The 20,700-nt window shown below is 41.9% G+C and overlaps 1 long non-coding RNA gene across 1 annotated transcript; it reads right to left on the bottom strand.

The window, feature by feature from the left end:
• Positions 1-743: 743 nt before the first annotated feature.
• LOC141005382 (uncharacterized) lies at positions 744-1,321 on the bottom strand. Its single transcript, XR_012179853.1, has 2 exons — positions 1,079-1,321; positions 744-985 (listed from the first exon to the last, which is right to left on the bottom strand). It is a non-coding gene; the product is annotated as an uncharacterized lncRNA (long non-coding RNA).
• Positions 1,322-20,700: the final 19,379 nt, after the last annotated feature.

Here is a 20,700-nt window from a genome sequence, read left to right as displayed (position 1 = left end):
ACAAAATAATCACAGAAAACTGCTCTGTACAATATAATAGACTTTATTATTGTTAGCAACTTGATTAAATCAATGATACCTTCAATAAACAAAAATCAATTACTCAACCAAAGCAGCTAAACTGTGAAACTAAACTAAGACAAACTCAAGCACAAATAACAAACAAGTGTGTGTGTGTGTGTGTGTGTGTGTGTGTGTGTCGGAGAGACAAAGAAAGAGGAGCCAAGATGGTGGTTGCAGTCAAAGAAACAAGATGGCCGAGAGCCAAAATGGCGGTCACGCTCTCTTGGAGGGTAACTTCACGGAGTGTTCCGTTGAAAGGACTACAAAAATGGCCGAAACGTGACTTGGAGAAGTCATGTGTGGATACGAATTTAAAAATGACAATGATTTTGCTGAATCATATGTCTAGAATTCCAAAAATGGTGGATGTGAGTACGTCACCTGATACCGTTTTTCCATCAAAATTAGTGGGTCTACACAGGTTTTTTAAACACGGGTCAACCTGCTAAAAATTGCCTATTGACCCTGTTCCCACTTCCCGCAGGCAAGGCAGCCCGTCTGTGATTTTTATCTTAAGCGTTACATTGTACGCCACTGATGTCAGGTTTCACGTCACGAATGTGCCGGAAACAGTTGTAACAGAAGAGAAAATAACATAGATCCATTGTGAAAGACGCGTCTGTAAAATGTGTTACACTGAGTGGAAACTTGTAGAACCCAAAAGCGGACATGAGGCTTGATCAGGAGTGCAAGGCAATTTATTGGATTTAAACAAAATTTCAGCAGGTGAGGGTAGAAGCTGTGCAGGCTTGAGTCCGTGTCCGAGAGGTGGAGGGAGGAGGAGAGGTAGCTCACGGTGGCGCTGGGGTGCTGCGTGGTGGGTAGATGTTCAGGAGAGCGCAGGGCAGGCTGTGTGCTGCAGAGGTACTGAAAGTTGGTTCGCTGAAGCGAAGTCACTGGTAGATGGGTGCACAGGCGTTCACTGGGGGCAAAGCAAAGCAAAGTTAGATCTTGAAACAGGAAACACGAAAACACTAGAGACAATCCAGGAGTCAATAACGACAGAGCCATATACCACATCTGGTTAGCGAAATCATCTGGCTGCAGGTGCGTGTGCGTAACCACTCCAGAGACAGCAAACTCCGCCCAGCCTCACAGTGCACCTCTGCAAGCATAACAGAAAAGCAAAACCAAGCACCAAAACACAAAGAAATCCACCACAGAATGAGATCGTGACAAAACGGTTCTTTTGAGCGTCACAACCCCCACAGAATGACTTGTTTCATTATCATAATTTGAGCCATTCGGTCCAATAACATTTGCAAAGTCTAGAAGAGCCGCTTGATTAAATAATTTTTATTTTATTATTTCTATTTATCCTCATTCAAGTTAGCCGGGTGCTAAACCGGGAATTTGGCCAGCTCGGTCGGCAATGAAAAATTTTAGGTATTTTCATACCCGCAAAGTCAAGCTTTTTTGGCCTCAAAACACCACTGAGCAGCTTTTGCAGGAATAAACGGGGCTTCACCTCCAACACTGTGTCCAGTAATAAAACGTCCTTCAATAGACCCCATCCCAAATTCCTTCCTTATTTGCGCACCACCACTGGATGTTGATAACTGTCAAACACTTTGCGCACTGAATTTAGTGTGTTCACCCAGGTCTTACCTTTAGATCAAAGCCGAGCCGAGGTGATACAAACCCGGGTCTACTGCAGAGACAATTGCACACAAAAACCTGATCTTAGCAGGTTTAGAGGGACTTTTGACCAGTGGTAAAGTGGTATGAAACTCAACTTGAATATTTGATAACAAAAATCAAAATGAATCAAATATCAGTCATTTATTATTAATCACCATTTAGCAAAATCAGAGGTTGTTGGTTGTCTGGCTGAGGTAATCCTGCTTTCATATATTTTCTCCTAATGAAAGTCCCTGTTCTCATTTGTATTTTCTATTTGATGCATTTTAGTGATGAAAAAGGAGTTATTGTTATTCAACCTATAGACAACTAATCTGCCAGCATACTGATAGATTCCAACCAAGCTGTCACTTTTCTTAAGGAGTGATTTGCCAATTTTCAACCTACTCGTATCTCAACGTATCTCAGTCTATACGCATATAGTGAGAAAAATGCCCGCAGTTATTGCAGATGTTCTCTGGGGAACTGTGCTGCACAGCTGCCATATCTGTTGTACCACCAGCACCAGCAACATAAAATGACAGTACCCCAGAGACACAGAGAAAATCTGCAACTGCTGGCGTTTTTCACACTATATACAAATAGATTGAGATAAGGTGGCAAGTCCAAAGTCCAGTAGTAAATCTAACAAAACTTCAATTTGGAATTAAAACACATAGTCACGGATAGAATATTTTAAAGCCATCTTACCATGTTTGAACAGTATTTCAAATGATAAATGACAACCCTATGAATTTATTTTGAGTTGACTCACTTGAGTTGACAAGTGTTTTTCCCCAGCAGCAGTACAATGTATGGAGGCAACAGATAGTTAGATCCTCTAAAGCCAAATATGTCTCACCACTGGAATTTAAAAAAAAAAAAAATCAGAACTTGGCCAACTGCTAATGTCAACACAAATACACATGGAGGCAGACGCACTCTCAAATCACAACTAATTCAGTGGCCAATTTAATATTTTTTGTTCAAATTGGCTGGTAGATGCCAGATAATGGTGAAGTCATCCTCTGATGTGTGTATCCTCTGAAATGCACTTTAAACGCATATTTTTTAGTGTTAAGAAAAATATAGTTAAGATTTTACAATTTTAAATATAGAAAAGAACAATGGTGTTTTTTTCATCTTTTAAAGTTAAATTGTTGTGTAGCACCTGATGATGTGAGCACATCTCCAAAACCTAAACATAATGAAAACATGTTTTTTGAACTCAACAATACCTGAGGGTTAATGTTTTGGTTTTTTAAAGTAAATTGGTATTAAGATATGGATATAATGGTGTTTGTTTTTTCCCCACTGCAAACATTTTTAGTTTATATTTTTACTTATTTTAAGTGTTAGCTGGACGTTGTAAAGTCGAAAATGCAAAACACTAAAAAGTAATTCTGTTAAAGAGTACATTTTATAAAAAAACAGTCCATTGAAAATAAACAAGGTGTATTAACACTTAAATATAACACGTAAATAATATTTACTCATTGACAGGAGTCATTTAAAAATCAACACTGTGTTGGGGGTAATTTCCCAATCAACACTTTGTGTTAAGTAGGTTTAACACTCATGAGTAAATTAATGAGTTAATTCTGATTAACACATAAAAACTACAAGTGTCAAATGTAATTAACACTATGAATATGACAGAAATGATGAGTATCATAGTATAAAACTTGAGTATTAATTCTCAGTGTAGTGTAAAATATTAACTCTTACCAGAATTGAATTTACCCTGAAAATTCAACACTATGTTCAGAGTAACTTTTACTCTGTAGATAAGGACCATTATGTTCACTGACTTAGTGTTTAAATTGACTCTTTAAGTCCTTATTTTACTGTGCACTTAGAAACGCTGGGGGAGAGGAAAAGTTGTCTGTTTCCACTTTAACTTTCTCACAATCCTTTTCCTGCTCTGCTCTGCTGAAATCAAGTAAGAATTTTGTCAGCCTTGTCTCCCTAGTGTGCATGAGGAAATTCACCTGGTATTCTCCATCCTTTTCTTTCAGTGCTCCAGTTGCTTTATTCCGGTCAGCCATGAGCTTAAATAATGGTCATAATAAATGCATGATTGCAAATGTGTGTTCCATACTGTAAGTTATGCATTTGTTAGTGTTTAACCATTGGCCTGTTTGCTCTGCAGTGTTAAACTTTCATTTACTTTGTAACTTTGTTGAGAATGTTGAAGGGCCCTGGAAGCAATACTTTTGAGAGGGGGTCGTTTTTGTGTGGCTGTGTTCATGTATACATGCTGTACCAAGATCTTCTCTATTGATGATATGTGTTTTATGTATTAAACTCATATATTCAAGTAAGGACAACTGAGGCTCATCGAGTTTTATTCTTCCATTCATCAAACTAAAGTTTGACACGGAATGATATATATTATATATATAAGTATATATTATTATGTGTACTAACAACTCACTCTAATCAAGCTATCAAATAGCATCAATTCACAAACTATCTTTAACTACTTTAATTACACGAGGACCATTGCTATACTTTCAACAATTAAAAATCTATATACAATATGTATAGAACTCCACTGCATTTACGCTCATTAAAAACAGAAATGCGGTACTAATGGATGATTTGTCTGGGACTAAATGCATGGTGGGAGGAGAAGAGAGTATACCAGTATGCATGCCTGTGTCTTTGTATTTAGGGTGTGCTCTGAGTGTGTGTGAATCATATGCCGAACCAGGCTTTGAATACCTCCTTGTGTGAATCTCCAGTCCTCTGGAGGGAGAGCCAAATGAGATCAACTCCACTGGAATTCCTTTGCTTCCAGAGACACAAACACATCAATTACAGCTCACCCCAGCTCTGTCTCTGATCCCTGCCATCCATCCCTCTTCCCCAACTCACAGCGCTGCTCTCCTTTTCTCTATCATCTCCCTCTGTCCGTCACAGGAACCACAGGGAATTAGGCAAACATGCAAAATGCTCAAACGTATGTGTCATACTCCCCGTTTCCCATTAAAGCCAGCTTTGAATATGCAAAATAAACATGAAAATATGGGGGTGGGCAGGCATCTTTGCATGTTGAAACATGGCCCCTGGGAGTATCTGTACACTTTCATCTTCAGTTAAAACCTCTTACCATTGTGTGTGCGTGTTCACATACATAAATATGTGCGTTAATGTATGTTTTTACAGACTAATTAAACAGTATTTAGTACACTTCACAGGCATCATTTTACAATTACAAATAATCACCCGCATGTCAGTTTGTTCACAGTTTACATTGGCATTCAAGAGTGCAATGATCCCTGATGTTCTCAATTCTTCACAAGAAAAATGTTAATTAAGCTAGTGATTGGCAGTTGAAAATGTTAGCATGCCCTTCATAACGCTCAGCCTGATATTACTGCAGCAGTTGATTGCAACCACACTTGCCCAATTACAAAGGCGAATATTTCTACACATCCTGTGCTAATAATTGGCCTGGATTCATGACTACTTAATCTCAAGACATGCACACACACATGAGATTTTGAATGCAGCAGAGTTGAGGAGCCTATCTTTTATCACTGTACTCCCACACATAGTGTAGGCTACCAAAACCCGGTATTAAATGGGGCCCGGGGCTAAATTATGAAATACAGTAGTATTTATAAGCTTTGACGTTAAGGATTCTTTTATCGGTACTTAAAGTTTTGGTGTAATTTATTATTACATTGTTGAAGCCTCTCCACTGCTGACCTCCTTTACATACACACGTAGCGGTAAACAGCAGAGTAGAGAGGCTGCTGTGAAGACAGTGAAGTGAACATGGTGATGATTAAAGTTTGACCGTTTTTAAGCGTATCTCTATTTATTTGAAATTGGGGTATATATGGAAGAATGGTGATTCATTTTCTAAGTCTGAAAATTATTTTCTGTCATCTGCTTATGAATTGCAATCTGGTGGGAAAAAGTTTAGCCAGCATAATCTTTCTAATTTCTTTAATGTTTCTTAATCTGTGAAAACTCATGTCAATCATGTAGGAAACTTTGATTTTTTAATGTGTGAGACCAAGTGAAAAAAAAACATATACATATATATATATATATATATAGATATATATATATATATATATATATATATATTTGGTTAAATGTCTCTCGGCCATTTTCACCTCAATTAGGCACTTTTGATAGCCATCCAAGCTTCTGGTAGTCCTCTGGCTGAATTTTTAACCACTCCTCTTGACAGAATCGGTTAAGTTTTAGAGTCTTTAAGGAATACGTAACAGAACCATCCATTCTAGCTTACAAGAATATCCGCACATTTGGGATAATGACAACTGGACAAAATGTTTCAATAATAATAGGGTCTGATTAGGTAAGCTTGCTCATGATTGCACAAGAAATCATGGGTAGACTACTATCAATGTTGTGTAAATTAAATGTTTATCTGTCATGTTAAATACACGTTATTGTGTATTTTCAGACACATTAATATTTTTGAAAAATAAAAACTGATTATCAAAACATAATTTTGCAGCCAGCTGGCAGTTACTCTGAGCACCCCCTAGGGGTTGTGTACCTCCTGCAAAAGGCCCAGGATCCAGAACACCTGGCTACTGACCAGGTCCAACATTTTGAAGTTATTGCTATAAAAGCGTTATGACTGGACATTGCCAATGTGGACATTATTGGTATATTTCTTTTTTTTGTTCCATGTAAGACAAAGTTTGTATGGCCTGGTGGGTTCAAAGGAAATCAGATGACGAGTAGGAAAAAAAAAAGTCTGAGTCTCTGCTGTAAAACATGACAACACTGCATGCAGTCTGCACTTGCAGTGTTTCTCCTTTGATCATCTCTGGGAGGGAGCATGTCTAACGGTGAGAGGCAGAGTGGTGATATACCTCAGTGAGGCTTATTTGTGTGTGTGTGTGTGTGTGTGTGTGTGTGCGTGTGTGTGTTTAATGTGTGGACATTAAAAATGACATGGAATTTACCCTCCAGCACAAAAATGTACTAATACCATGGCACTATTTTTGTCTTTGCCCACACACCCATGTACTCCTACACGTACATAAACAAACACACACACATACAAATGTACACCCACATACATACACAGAGCAGGGTGAACAAAGGATGATAAACATGTAGTTTTCATACATTTGACCCCACTCTGGGATCGGACAATAAAAGTCCGCTGCTTAAATTGTATTGAAGGACCAAACAGTTTCCATGTTTTGTCATTTCCTGAAAAAAGGCAAATTCTTAATCCTGAATTCAGTAACTGATGGCCAATTTGGGTCAGCAAAACAGCATGACCAAAATGAGTTATGGGTATAAATAAAAAAAATGAAGGGGATAGTTAGTCGTCACAATGTAACACCAAGTCAGTTAAACTTCAGGGATATCAATCACAAGTGATTGTGAATCAATTTCACCTGCTTCGGTGCAAATGAAAGTGACAACAGGTGCAATGGAGAGGCAAAAGCAAGACAACCCCCCAAAAGAGAATGGTTTTGCATTTGGTGGCCACATACAATTGCTCTCTCCTTATCCTTCCTGACTGATTCTTCTCTAGTTTTGTGTTCTGCTAGTGTCCTTGTCACTACTGGAAGCATGAGGCGATACCTGCAGCCCTATCAGGTTGCACAAGTAGTCCAGCTCCTCCAGGATGGCTCATCCATACGTGCGGTCGCAAGAAGGTTTCATGTGTCTCCCAACACAGTCACAAATGCATGGAAAGTGCATGAAAATTGCATTGATGATTTGGGTTTCCATTGACCACTGTTACGTCATTTTGTTCTCAACAAATTATAAAATGTACATCAGCAAATACTTTCAACTTGAATAATTAATTCATCAAGATCTGATGTGTGATTAGAGTGTTCCATTACTTTTTTTGAGCAGTGTATATAAACTAAATGTTGAAGGTTCTCACTCATCCAGGTCATGGTAATTCTAATTGCTTTATCCTAGGCAACTGGGATGGACAGTTTCTATAAGTCATTTCACCTCTCATCCAAGAGGCTTCTTCAGTTCTAACTAACTGGAGTGTTACACTGAGTTACAGGTGGGTGGACCCAGAAGCGGAGACGGAGGCAGGGAATAGAGAAACAGGGTGCTTTATTGTCGAGATAAGCGCTGATGCAGGTGATGAGGGGTCCAGGGCTGGGGGTGAAGGAGACCACGGTGGCGCTGGTGGAGCGTGGCAAGACCGAGACCTCCGAGAGACACAGGGAAGTGGTGTTGGCTGGAGAGGTGCAGAGAGCTGGGCGGCTGGAGCGGACCACTGGTAGCCGGGATGCCGGTCAATGCTGAACACGAGAAAAACACAAAGACAAGTTCAATTTCCACTGGAGAACAAATAATAATAATAATGATAATAATAATAATACATTTTATTTTATTTCATAGGCGCCTTTCTGTCACTCAAGGACACCTTACAGTAAATAAGAGACAATGCACAGTACACAATAGAATAAAATAAAATAAGTTAAAAATAAAAATAAAATAAATAAATAAAAAGAAAGCCACAAAAGTACACAAGAGTAAAAACAGTTAAAATGGACAGGAAATTCAGTTAAAGGGAAAAGGCAATCTTAAACAGGTGTGTTTTGAGTCGGGACTTGAAATGTGATAGTGTACTGATGTTCCTTATTTCGGGTGGCAGAGAGTTCTAGAGCCGGGGAGCAGAGCGGCTGAAAGCTCTGCTCCCAAAGGTGGTGAGACGGGCAGGGGGGACAGTCAGCAGAATGGAGGAGGATGAACGGAGGGTGCGAGAGGGAGTGGCGATATGGAGAAGATTGGAAAGATATGGGGGGGCAAGATTGTGAATGGCCTTGAATGTTAGCAGAAGGATTTTGAAGTCAATGTGGGACTTGACCGGGAGCCAGTGGAGCTGCTGTAGGACGGGAGTGATGTGGTGGATGGAGGGGGTTCTGGTGATGACACGGGCAGCTGAATTCTGGACCAGTTGAAGTTTGTGCAGGGATTTGTGGGTGAGACCGGAGAGGAGGGAGTTGCAGTAATCCAGGCGGGAAGTGATGAGACTATGGACAAGGATAGCAGTGGTATGGGGAGTAAGGGAGGGGCGGAGGTGGTTGATGTTGCGTAGGTGGAAGTAAGCAGACCAGGTGATGTTGCTGATGTGAGATTGGAAGGAAAGTGTACTATCGAGGATGACACCCATACTCTTAACCTGTGGGGAGGGGGAAACGGAGCAGTTATCAATGATGAGGGGGAATCTGTCGGTTTTGGAAAGTGTTGATTGTGTGCCAATGAGAAGAATCTCAGTTTTGTCAGAGTTGAGTTTTAGTAGATTTGAAGTGAACCAGGATTTTACTTCAGTTAAGCAGTCGGTAAGGGAGGAGGGTGGGAGGTTGGAAGTGGGCTTGCTGGCGAGGTAGAGCTGGGTGTCATCTGCGTAGCAGTGAAAAGTGATGTTATGTTTGCGGAAGATATTACCAAGGGGAAGGAGATAAATGATAAAGAGGAGGGGCCCCAGGACAGAGCCCTGAGGCACACCTGAGGTGACAGGGGAAGGTTGGGATGTGAAGGTTTTTAGCTGGATGAACTGAGTGCGGCAGGAGAGATATGATTTGAATCAGTTTAGAGGAGTATGAGTGATGCTGAGGGAGGATAGTCTCTTGAGGAGGGTGATGTGACAGATGGTGTCGAAGGCTGCACTGAGGTCGAGGAGGATGAGAATGGAGAGTAAACCAGAATCAGCTGCCATGACGAGGTGTGCTATGGAGAGGGCGGAAACCAGACTGGAACTGTTCGTACAGGTTGTTGTTGGATAAATGAGAATGGAGTTGAATTGCTACTGTTTTTTCAAGAATCTTGGAAATGAAGGGGAGATTAGAGATTGGACGTAGGTTATTGAAGTTTGTGGGATCTGCACCGGGTTTTTTCAAAATTGGGGTAATTGCAGCAGTCTTGAATGGTGTAGGAACAGTTCCAGTGGAGAGAGAGGAGTGGATGATGGCAGAGATGAGAGGGACCAGGGAAGGGAGGCAGGCTTTGACCAGAACTGTGGGGAGAGGGTCGAGCTGACAGGTGGATGGCTTGGACTTGCGGATAAGATCTGAAATTTCTGAGGTGGTGGGGAGCTGGAAGGAGGAGAAAGAGTGGGTAGGAGGAGGAAGTTCGGATACGACATTGAGGGTGGTTTGTGAGCTGAGATGTTGGTGGATCATCTGGATTTTCTGACTGAGGAATGACATGATGGAGTTACAGAAAGCAGTTGAACAGAGGTGAGATGGCAGAGAACAGTGATTTGGTGTTACCTTTGTTGGAACAGATTATGCCAGTATAATAATTGGATTTGGTTTGGGTAATGCAGTTCTTGTAATGCAACATATGATTTTTGTAAATGTCTTTGTGAATATAAAGTCCAGTTTTCCTGTACAGCCGCTCGAGTTGTTGTCCTTTGGCTTTCTTGAGTCGAAGTTCGGGGGTAAACCAGGGAGCGGAAAGGGAGAAGGAGACAGATCTGGTTTTTAGCGGAGCAAGGGAGTTGAGTATGTGTTGGAGTCCAGTGTTGTAGTGTGAAACCAGCTGTTCGAGGGTGACTGAGTTGTGAGTGGCCATGAGGGAGTCGATGCTGGAGGAGAGGGAATCTAAGTTAATGTCCTTAATATTGCGAAAAGAAATAAGACGGGGGAGCTTGGTAGTGGAGAGAGGGAGTTTTACATTAAATGAGAGGAGGAAATGGTCGGTTATGGGGAGTTCAACTGCAGTTAGATCAGAAGGGGAAACACCAGAGCAGCAGATTAAGTCCAGAATGTGACCCTTGGAGTGAGTGGGGGTATCGGTGTGCTGTTGAAATCCAAAACTGTCGAGGCAGGATGTAAAGTCTTTGGTAAGTGGGTTGTTGGTATTGTCCATGTTAAAATCTCCCAGTACTATGTTGTTTGGTGAAAGGGTGGATAGGTGGGTGAGCAGAGCAGCAAAGTCATGTAGAAAGTCATTGTTTGGTTTTGGGGGCCGGTAAACAGTTGCAATGATGGTGGGAGTAGGTCCAGAGAGCTGACAAACAGTGGATTCGAAGGAGGTGAAAGCAGGGGTAGGCACCGGCGAGACTTTCCACTTCTGGTGATGGATTATTGCGAGACCCCCTCCCCGGCCGGTGCCACGGGGTTGACAGGTCTAAGTAAATGCCGGAGGAGTAGATTCGTTGAGTTGGGAGAAGTCGTTGGGTTGTTGCCAGGTTTCAGTTAAACAGAAAAAGTCAAACTTATGGTCAGTGATGAGATCCTGGATGAGATGGCCCTTGCTCATGAGTGAGTGGATACTAAGTAAACCAAAGTTGACAGTGGTGCTTTCACAATTGGCAGTGGTGCTAGCCGACCAGGGCAGGGAGGCTAGAACACTGTGGTCAACGGCCCCGCCGGTGTTGCGTGAAGGGGGACGGGAATTGGACCAGATGGATTTTATTGGCTGAGTGGGAGGGACGGGGGCGCTAGAGAGCTGGACTGTGCTTTGTACTGCTGCTGGCGTGGGGTGAGGAAGAGTGTCTATGGAGGGGGTGTGTGGTGTAAATAGTCAGTCACGTGGAGCATAATGTACGGAATATTGGATATTGGCTGCAAGCATGCGAGCACCTGTGGTGCTAGGATGGATGCCATCGGATTTAAAAAAGTAGGGGCGGTTCCAGAAGAGATTAAAATTGTCCGTAAAGTTAAAACCTCGGACGTAGCAGGCAGGTTTAAGCCAGGTGTTGAGCATGAGTAATCTGGAGAAGCGCGCGTCGCCGCGACCAAATGTGGGAATGGGGCCAGAAATAAAAACAGATTTTCCACAAGTGCGAAGGAAGTCCAGGAGGGAGATAAAAGCACGTTTTGTCAGTTCAGAGGCACCCCGAGCCATGTCGTTGGTCCCTACGTGCACAACTAGTCGGGTAATGGAGGATGGGAGAGACTGCAGCAGCCCAGGAAGTTTTTCCAGGATATCCAGGACTGTGGCACCAGGGAAACAACAGGTGGTGGCGTTGAAAAAGCACATATTCCGTGTAATGGAGTCCTCAATGATCAGGGTGGTTGGTGGAAAGAATGGGCGAGGATGAGGTTGAGCCGGGAGGGATGGTGGTGAGCCAGCGTCCAGGGCGTGTGCTGACCGCAGGATCGGCGACTGTGCCCGGCAGGACAGGTGTTGCGGTGGGTCGGCCGCCCCGGCCTCAGGAGGAAGAGAGTCTGCCAGCGGTGTCGGGTGGCGCACGCCTCCAGAGCGTCGGAGAACGGCTTCCTTCAGGAATTTGCGGCGAGAGGTGGTTGTCCTGGAAGACAGCTGGCGATCCGTGGCCGAAGCACAGCGGCTCCGGGCACCGGTGGGAAAGAGGGCCCCGCAACACCCACAGGCACCGGGGGTGCCGCAGGGCCCTCCCTCACCGCCAGGATGAGGCCATCGGAGCAGGAAGCCGCAGGGACGCCACCGGCCGCAGGTGTAGGACCAGCCATCCTGGACATGGAGCTGCCTGAGACCGAGTCCTGAGCACCAGCGGAGAGGGGCCAGCGGCTCCCCCAGGCAGGCAGCCCGCAGGAGCTGTGTGTAGAGAGCAGGCGGTGGGGCCTCCCGGCACCGGGCGAAGATCTGGATTATCGGCCAGGGCGTCGAAGCGGTTGGAGAGGCTCAGGTGAGGAGGAGAGGCAGTCGCATCCTGGGCTCTCTTTCTGCTGCGGCTCACAACTTCAGCCCAGGATGACTGGAGGCTGGGGGTTGAGGAAGTGAAAGGCCGCGGACAGGTGGAGGTATCCCATGGAGCAGTATCCTGGAGGGCCGCTTTGAGTGAGACTATTTGCATTGATTGTTCGTGGGCAGGATCAGCCCGATGGTTTAGGGTTCTGATGACCCCCAGTTCAGCTCCAGTGGGTGATGAGCAAGTATTGATCTTAGTGTGTAGGTTTGCTGTACACCTGAATGTTGAGGCTTCTGTCTTCTTCAGTGTGTACTGCACAGTCCAAGAAGGGCAGACTGTCTCCTCTGACATCTTCCTGTGTGAACTTGATGTTATTGTCCACAGCATTTATATGTTCTGTGAAGGCTTTCACTTCCCTTGCTCTGATTTTGGCCCAGGAGTCGTCCACATACCTGAACCAGTGGCTAGGAGCAGTTCCTGTAAAGGTAATCAAGGCTCTGCTCTCAAATTCTTCCATGTAGAGGTTGGCCGTGCTGAGCTCCTTAGACTTTCCCATTGTAGTATTTGTGGCTGATGGGTGTATCAAATGGGCACAGAACAGACATCAGCTGTTATCAATCATAATCACTCAAAAGAAATAGGAGGCCATGCTACAAAGCAATTTTGATTGACACAACTTTCTATAATCACCAAAATTGATAGTTCAAGTTGCTGTATGTATATTTTTGACTTAGCACATTTGGTCACATTTTCAGAAGACCTATAACATGCGTACATACTTACGATGTTGTCAGTGCCTGACAGAAACACTATCATTACTATTACAAATTACACTATCACTATTTTTTCCTACCCGATACCGATTCTGATACCTGGGCTTTGGGTATCGGCCGATACCGAGTACTGATCTGATTCCAGTGTCTGTTTAAAAGAAGAAAAAGAAGGGTTTTTTTCTTTTAACAGTTGTTCTACAGTTCCTTATCAATCTACTGACCTGCAAATTGAAGCCTCCTGCCGTCATCCCCAATCACCAAGCTCCCCCTTGTGGAATGACCACACTGCTGTCTGACTTCTCTCTCTCCCTGTTCTCATTAGCAGCAGACATCATTACAACTGGTCACATCGCTGTCCCCCTGCAAAAGCAAAAATCTCAACTGGTGGGGTAAATGTTCCAAATCTACGTCCATTACAAAAATCCTCTGGAAATACACATTATAATCATGCTTCTCTGGTTAGCTGTGCCCTCTTAAAAATACAGTCAGTGGCCAATAAAACTTTTATTCTAAATGATTTCATCTTAACCAGTGTAACAGACTTCCTGTTTCTAACTGAAACATGGCCTAGAACTGACGACTTAAGTGTTTTTTCTGGAAACTGCCCTCCCAACTACACATTTTTTAACTCCCCCAGACTCGGTGGTAAAACCCTCATCTCATTGGAGAAACCCCCTAGCTTTGAATTAATGATGTTCAAAATCACTCTTGATATCCCTATGGTGCTGTATTATCATCTATCGCCCTCTGATACCAAATAGTAGTTTTTTTTATCTGAATTTTCTGATTTTACTTCTTCCATTGTTCTCAGTTATGATCACATTTTATTGATTGGTGATTTTAATATCCATTTTTAACTACATGTGAATCTTTCAATCTGAAACAACATGTATCATCTCTTACACATGAACGGGGCCACACTCTTGATTTAGTTCTTACTTAGAAATGAGTTGACTCTCTGTGGGATTTTGTTTCTGACATAAAATGATTCTGTTTGATATTAACTGTATCTCTGCCACTCCATGCTCGAAGTAAACCATTTACACGTTTTTTAAATAGCAACTCAGCTGTAGACTTTGCTGCTGCTTTCAGTGCTCATAGTTGCATTGAGGCAACAATGTAAATTACATGGTTAATCAGTTCAATACTATGTGCTTAAAAAACCAAATAGCAACCATAAAAGCTAGGCTGTGTTGCACCTCCAACCCAAGACCCTGGATGAATGGAAATATTAGAAAACTAAAAAAAAGAAATTAGAAGAGCTGAATGTAAATTAAAAAAAAAAAAAAAAAAACTCTTTCACAGGCTACATATGAGGGAAATGTTATCTTTATTTAATTGACTTGTAAAGAAAGAGAGACTCTCTTACTTCTTTAATTTAGTTGAATCAAAAATGCATAACCCAAGATTTAATGCCATTAACAGCCTAGTATATCCCGCCCCAGCTGCTGTTTGTTCTTCCTCTGCAGCAGACTGTGAGAGGTTTTTAAATTATTTTGTTATAAAGATAGAAAATATTAAATCCTCTATTAATCCTACTGGTTCACTACCATCAGTTGAGGCACCACCCTCGACCACACTGTTGGATAAGTTCACACCCATAACCCTTGGCTTAACCCTTTGTGTTATGAGTCAGTGTGTTGTTCTTGTGTTTCTTTTATTTTGATATTTTGCCCTCAGTGTGTTGTTCTTGTGTTTCTTTTATTTTGATATTATGCCCTCATGTGCCACTTGCTGCTTTTCAGTTCCTCCTGTGTGTTTTTCCCTCACAGTGTGGCTGTGTCCAAATTCAGGGGCTGCAGCCCACGAAGGGCGCATTTGAAGGCCAATTACGTCACAACGCTGCGCGAAGGCTGTCCAAATTCGAAGGCTGCTCCACATGCAGCCCACAAATGCAGCCTTCCCTTCCCTCATTTAGGAGGACTCACCGCTACTATCCTTCGCGGCCTCACATATCCCAAGATCCTTTGCGCACCGCTGCTCAGTCCCAAAACAGAAGAGGAAGCAAGAGAAAATGGCGACATCAAGTGGCGCAGACATGACATTTAAATTTAAGTAATGGGTTTATACTCGGTTCTAACTCATTTGAACATCCAACGCCAGATATGGTAAACTTCAAGAGACTATAAAACCTCCAAAGTTTAACTTTCAGTTAAAATACGTGACGCTGGTACTGCTATGGTAAATATAGTTGTTATTCACCAATGGGTTAATGTTTATTTTGTAATGTTGATAATTCAATTTAGATTTGACACATTGTACACACATAAATAAATGTACACGTTTGATAGATTTGAACCAAAACAGACTTTAATGCATGAACACCTGGTGACGCAACCAGGAAATACTCCGAAGGCTGGACCGTCCCATTTAACAACGGTGGACGCGGCCTTCAAGGTCTCTCCGAAGGACCCGGCCTCCGTGGGCCGCAAAGGCCGCGTCCTTGAAGGATGCAGCCCCTGAATTTGGACACAGCCTGTTTCGTTCCTTCACCTGTTCCTCTTCCCTCCTCTCTCCACCTGTTCCTGATCCCCTCGTTAGTGTGTCTGTGTATATAGGCTTCGTTCTCCCTCGTGTGTTTGTCAGTTTGTTCCGTGAGGTCTGTGTTGTTAGATGTTACTCTGTCTTGGGCCATCTTCCCCCGTGTTGCCTCCCAGCATTTCTTCCCAGTGTTTCCTCGTGCCTCCTCTTTGGTGTGTTTCTGATTTTGGTTTCTTGTTTCTCGTTTGATTTAAACTTTGCTTTTCTGTTGCAGTTTATTTAAGCTTTTTAGTTGCTACTTTGTTTTTGGTCCTAGTGACTCATATTTGGTTTGTCTAGATTTCTTGTGTTTTGTACTTTCAGCTTTATTTAAATAAAGCTCACTTTTGGTTCCCCTATTTCCTGCCTCCTGTGTGTTGTCTGCGTTTGGGTCCTCACCTAATCTAACAAAGTGTAACACCTTTGGCTGACATTGTATCCAGTTTTAATATTACTTACTGCAAACTTGACATTCTCCCTTCCACCCTATTCAAAGAGACTTTTAGAGGTACCACCCCCTGGCTTTTCAACATTGTAAATGCATCGCTTTTATTTGGCTTGGTCCCAGACTTTTTTAAACAGACCTTTATCCAGCCTCTCTTTAAGAAACCTGGTTTAGACCCAACACTCCCCTATAACTACCATCCCATATCTAAACTGCCTTTACTCTCAAAAATTGTTGAAAAAAATTGTTGCTATGCAACTCTTACAATTAATGATAGGAAACAATTTATTTGAAAAATTCCAATTTGGTTTTAGAAAGACGGTACCGAAAAGCCTTACTTGGAGTGAAAATATATGATGAGCGCAGAGTCTGGAAATGACACTGTCCTTATTTTGCTGAATTTGAGCGCAGCTTTTGATACAGTCGGTCATGCAATCTTACTCAACAGACTCAGAAACTGGATTAGCCTAGGTGGAACTGCTGGGCTTCATCCTACTTACCAGACATTCAGTGTAATCAGGGTCACTATGGACAACTGTACTTCCTCAACTGCTTTAATATCATGTGGGGGCCCACAGGACTCAGTCCTTGGTACAATTTTGTTTAGTTTGTATTTGTTGCCCCTTGGCCATGTTATTTGCCATTTTATTCCCATGTCATACCATTGCTACACTGATTCTTAGATATGTTTTGTTCAACACTGAAACCATAATACCCTGGACCCCTTGCACTGCTGCCTATCTGCCATTATGGACTGGATGCCAACTTCCTCCAGCTGAACACAGACAAGACTGAAGTACTGGTTATTGGTCCAAATCATATTTCTATAGTCAGCTATAAACCTGGGCATTGTTTTCGATCACCATCTCAACTTAAATCAACACATAACAGTCCAGCTAGAACTTATTTACAAATAAGAAATATTGCCAAGGTCAAACCAATCATACCCAGAAACATATTTCATCCACACCCTAATTTTCTCCCGTCGATTACTATAACTCATTATTCACAAGTCTAAACAACAAAGCAGTTACCCACCTACAGTTGGTGCAAAATACAGCAGAAAGATTCTCACAAACACTCGATGCAGGGAACACATCGTCCTAGTCCTCGTTGACTTACACTGGTAACCTCTCAATTACAGAATTCAATTCAAAATTTAACTGATTACTTTTAAAGCCCTAAATGGTCTTGCTCCACTTTACATTTTGGATCTACTCACCCCTTATTCTGCTCCAAGACTCCTCAGATCAGAGAACCAAATCTTATTAACATTATCACGGTCAAGACTGAAAACAAAAGGGTGCTTTTATGGTTCTCACCCCAACACTATGGAACAAACTCCCCATAATTATCAGATCAGCTGAGTCAGTGCCTCAATTTAAATTTAAAAACACACCTGTACAGACAAACATTTGTATAATGTATTTTCAAAGTTTTAATGTTGCTGTTTTATATTTTGTTTTATCAACTGTGTTTTATATTTCTTGTTTACTGCTCTTTGCATTGGGATGTATTTTATGAAGCATCTGATTTTATTGCATTTTATTTGTTTAATTTTTCTTTCTTGTACTTTACCTTGTAACTTTGGTTTTGAAAGGTGCTATAGAAATAAAGTTTTATCATTATAAATTTATTATTGAAGCAATCTACTCTTGCTCTCTCTCTGGTCTTTCGCTCCATCCTCATCTTTCCCTTTTTGCACTGACAATTATGCAGCTAGAAGATGACATATAATCTAATAAAAAATAAAGCAGATTATATATGCCGTAAATAAATGAAAGAAGAGGTTTAACATTTAATAACTATATATTAATAAAATGTCCCTGTTGTGGGACTAATAAAGGATTATTTTTATTTTATCCTAATACACTGCTTATAAATGTAAAATCATTATCAAGTCCACTGCAATGAATGAGGGCAAAACAGTAGCCAATTTCCAGTCCACTAAGCAATTGGTAAGGCTCTTCTAATATCAGTGTGTCAGGCCTGGGCTAAAAGGAGGACTCAGATGCAGAGGAATTTGCAGATCAAGCAGGCTTTATTTCTATGATTTTTCTTCTCGGCTCCTAAGTTCGAGCGATAAACAAACAGGCTATCAACTCTAAACTTCTCTGAAATAGGACAGGGAGAACAAATAAATAAAACAACAGAAAATCACTCCAAGGAGGAAACAAAAAGGCTGAAAACTGGTCTACTCTGACGAGGATACTTAGCTATGAAAATTTAAACAACAAAAGGCGCTCCACACAAAGGGAGGTTCAGGGATTACAAAATTAGGCTACACTACTTCTAGGAAAAATATAAACTATGAACAAAAAAACACTCCAACAGAGGGAAACAAAAGGCTATAAATCAAGACTAGCTTTAACACTGCTTTGGAAAAAATTACAACTCAAATCACTCTTCTTAAGAGGAGAAAAGAAAAACAAGAATACCAACTTAGACACTGCTGTAGAGAACTTGACGTGAACATGGACCATGGGAGCTGGAGACACACGAACGAACATGATACTCTGGCACAAGACAACGGGCAGACGCAGACTATAAGCACAAGAGGATAATGGGGACCAGGTGAAAACAATCAGGGATCAGGGGCGACGTCAGACCAGTGACACAAGAGGAAGGGCAGGTGACCTGAAACGAGAGGAGAGTTACTTTTCAAAATAAAACATGAAATTCACAAGACAAAAACTTCCCAAGACGAGACACCCCTCACCGCGGTGTGACACAGTGCAGTCTAGCAGGGTAGCACGGGTTGCTAATGTTAGCCTATAAAGTGTTGCTAACATTAGTAGCAATTGATGAAGCAGAGTTCTTTTTATTTGATGTCTTGATATAGTGTGAAGTTGTGGATGAATTGTGAGCATCCATGCTTTTCTGTCTTCATCAGATATATAGCAATTGGCATTGTGATAATACTGGGATTGCCACAGTAACACAAGAGAAATCACCACAACAGAAGACGCCCGGTTAGAAATGTCCAGTCATAACATAACATAACACCATCAACATCAACTGATGACGTATGAGGGTCTTGAAAGGCTGTCCCATTTCATAGGGGGAGATTTTAACCACTACCACCTGTAATTCTGTTCTGGGGGGCAAGGGGTTCACTTGAAAATGTGGGGTAGAGATAAAATCTGGAGATAGGATTGGGCCTTACTGTCACCTGGACCTGGCTGAAACTCAGATTCTGAGATCACAAACTTGTTCCACTAGGTACCAACACCTCAATGGCATTCTGTTCCATAGACCTAATCTTGCGTGAAAGGAGCATCATATTGAGATAGCTATAAGGAGTCAGAATTTGTGCCTCATCCAAGAAATGCATATATTCATAATGAGGAACAGAAAGTGTATGTTTTACTATTTGGAAAGGTTCTTTTCACTGAATGCAAGCATTTTCTTAAATCCAATAAATTATTTATGTATTATTTATGTCTTGGCAATCTTCCTTTAAGACCAAGCAGACCACTGGATCTACACTCCCCACTTTGCAGGACTTGTACACCAGAATCAGAGCCAGTTGGATTGTGGACCACCCCAGCAACAGACCATCCCAGCTTAGTCTTTATTTAGACTCTCTGAAGCCTCAATTACAACAGTTTTAGAAAGAACTACTTTCCTCAGGTCATCAGGATGATGAACTGACTTTGTCTGTGAGTTTGTTGTACCGCCCAACACATTTGAACTGAATCATGAAGCTCAATACATCTACACACCAATTCTCATTACTTTCTATTGAATGGATAATTAGTTTGAAAATAATAACAATACTATAATGGCTAAATATAAACATCATCTAGTATGCCACGTCTTTTAATAAACAATCTTTTACAGCATGCAACTCAACAGGTAACCTCTTAACTGTTTTAACGTGTTAATTTACTGTTTGTACTTGCATAAGCCTAGAAGTTAAACATACAATCTGAGGTATATGTTTACGCCCAGCTCGAAGGCAGTGTGGAGATCGCTGTTAATTAACTGTGGCAGAGTGCGGTAAAGCCAGGTTAACTTGTGATATAACTTTAACCAGTGCTGCAGGTATACGGCATATAACTACTTATTTTTCAGTCGGCATTGCATCTTTGTTACATTGTTTGAGGGGACTATAGGTAACTGCATACTTGTGGACACAAACGTCACAAATGATGATGTAGGTCCTCAGGGATTTAAGCTGTGTTTTTATTTTTTTTTTTATTTTGACAATCTAACCCATGACAACACATAAGTTAAGGTTGTAAGGACTATGGCTGTATGGCAGAAATGGAGGAGGAGGAGTGCTGCGGTGCGTCTCTGTGTGCGTAATGTGGTGTGCGCATCTCAGTCTTCTTCTGATCGGACCGGACAGGACGTACAGACTGTGATTCTGATTAATAGGAGATGGGGTATGGGTGGGTGAAATAATTCATCTTTGATGAGAAACATATTATTATCAGTACGATCCTCCAGCATCAGGGCCCATCTTTTTGCCGACTGAAGTAGCACACAGCACAGTGCAAGTATTGTTGCTAGTTTTGGACCAACGGTCTTAAAATGAGGTGTGATCAGGTGCTTTGCTGGCGCATCTCGGAGCAGCAGAAAGCGTTTACAGTAATAAATGTCAATGGGCACTTGGTCTTAAAAGAATAGTTCACTCTAGAACGAAATTCAGTCATTATCGACTCACCCTCATG

Source organism: Pagrus major, chromosome 11, assembly GCF_040436345.1.
Source record: "Pagrus major chromosome 11, Pma_NU_1.0".
Taxonomy (NCBI): domain Eukaryota; kingdom Metazoa; phylum Chordata; class Actinopteri; order Spariformes; family Sparidae; genus Pagrus; species Pagrus major.
This window is presented reverse-complemented; position numbering and strand designations above follow the sequence as displayed.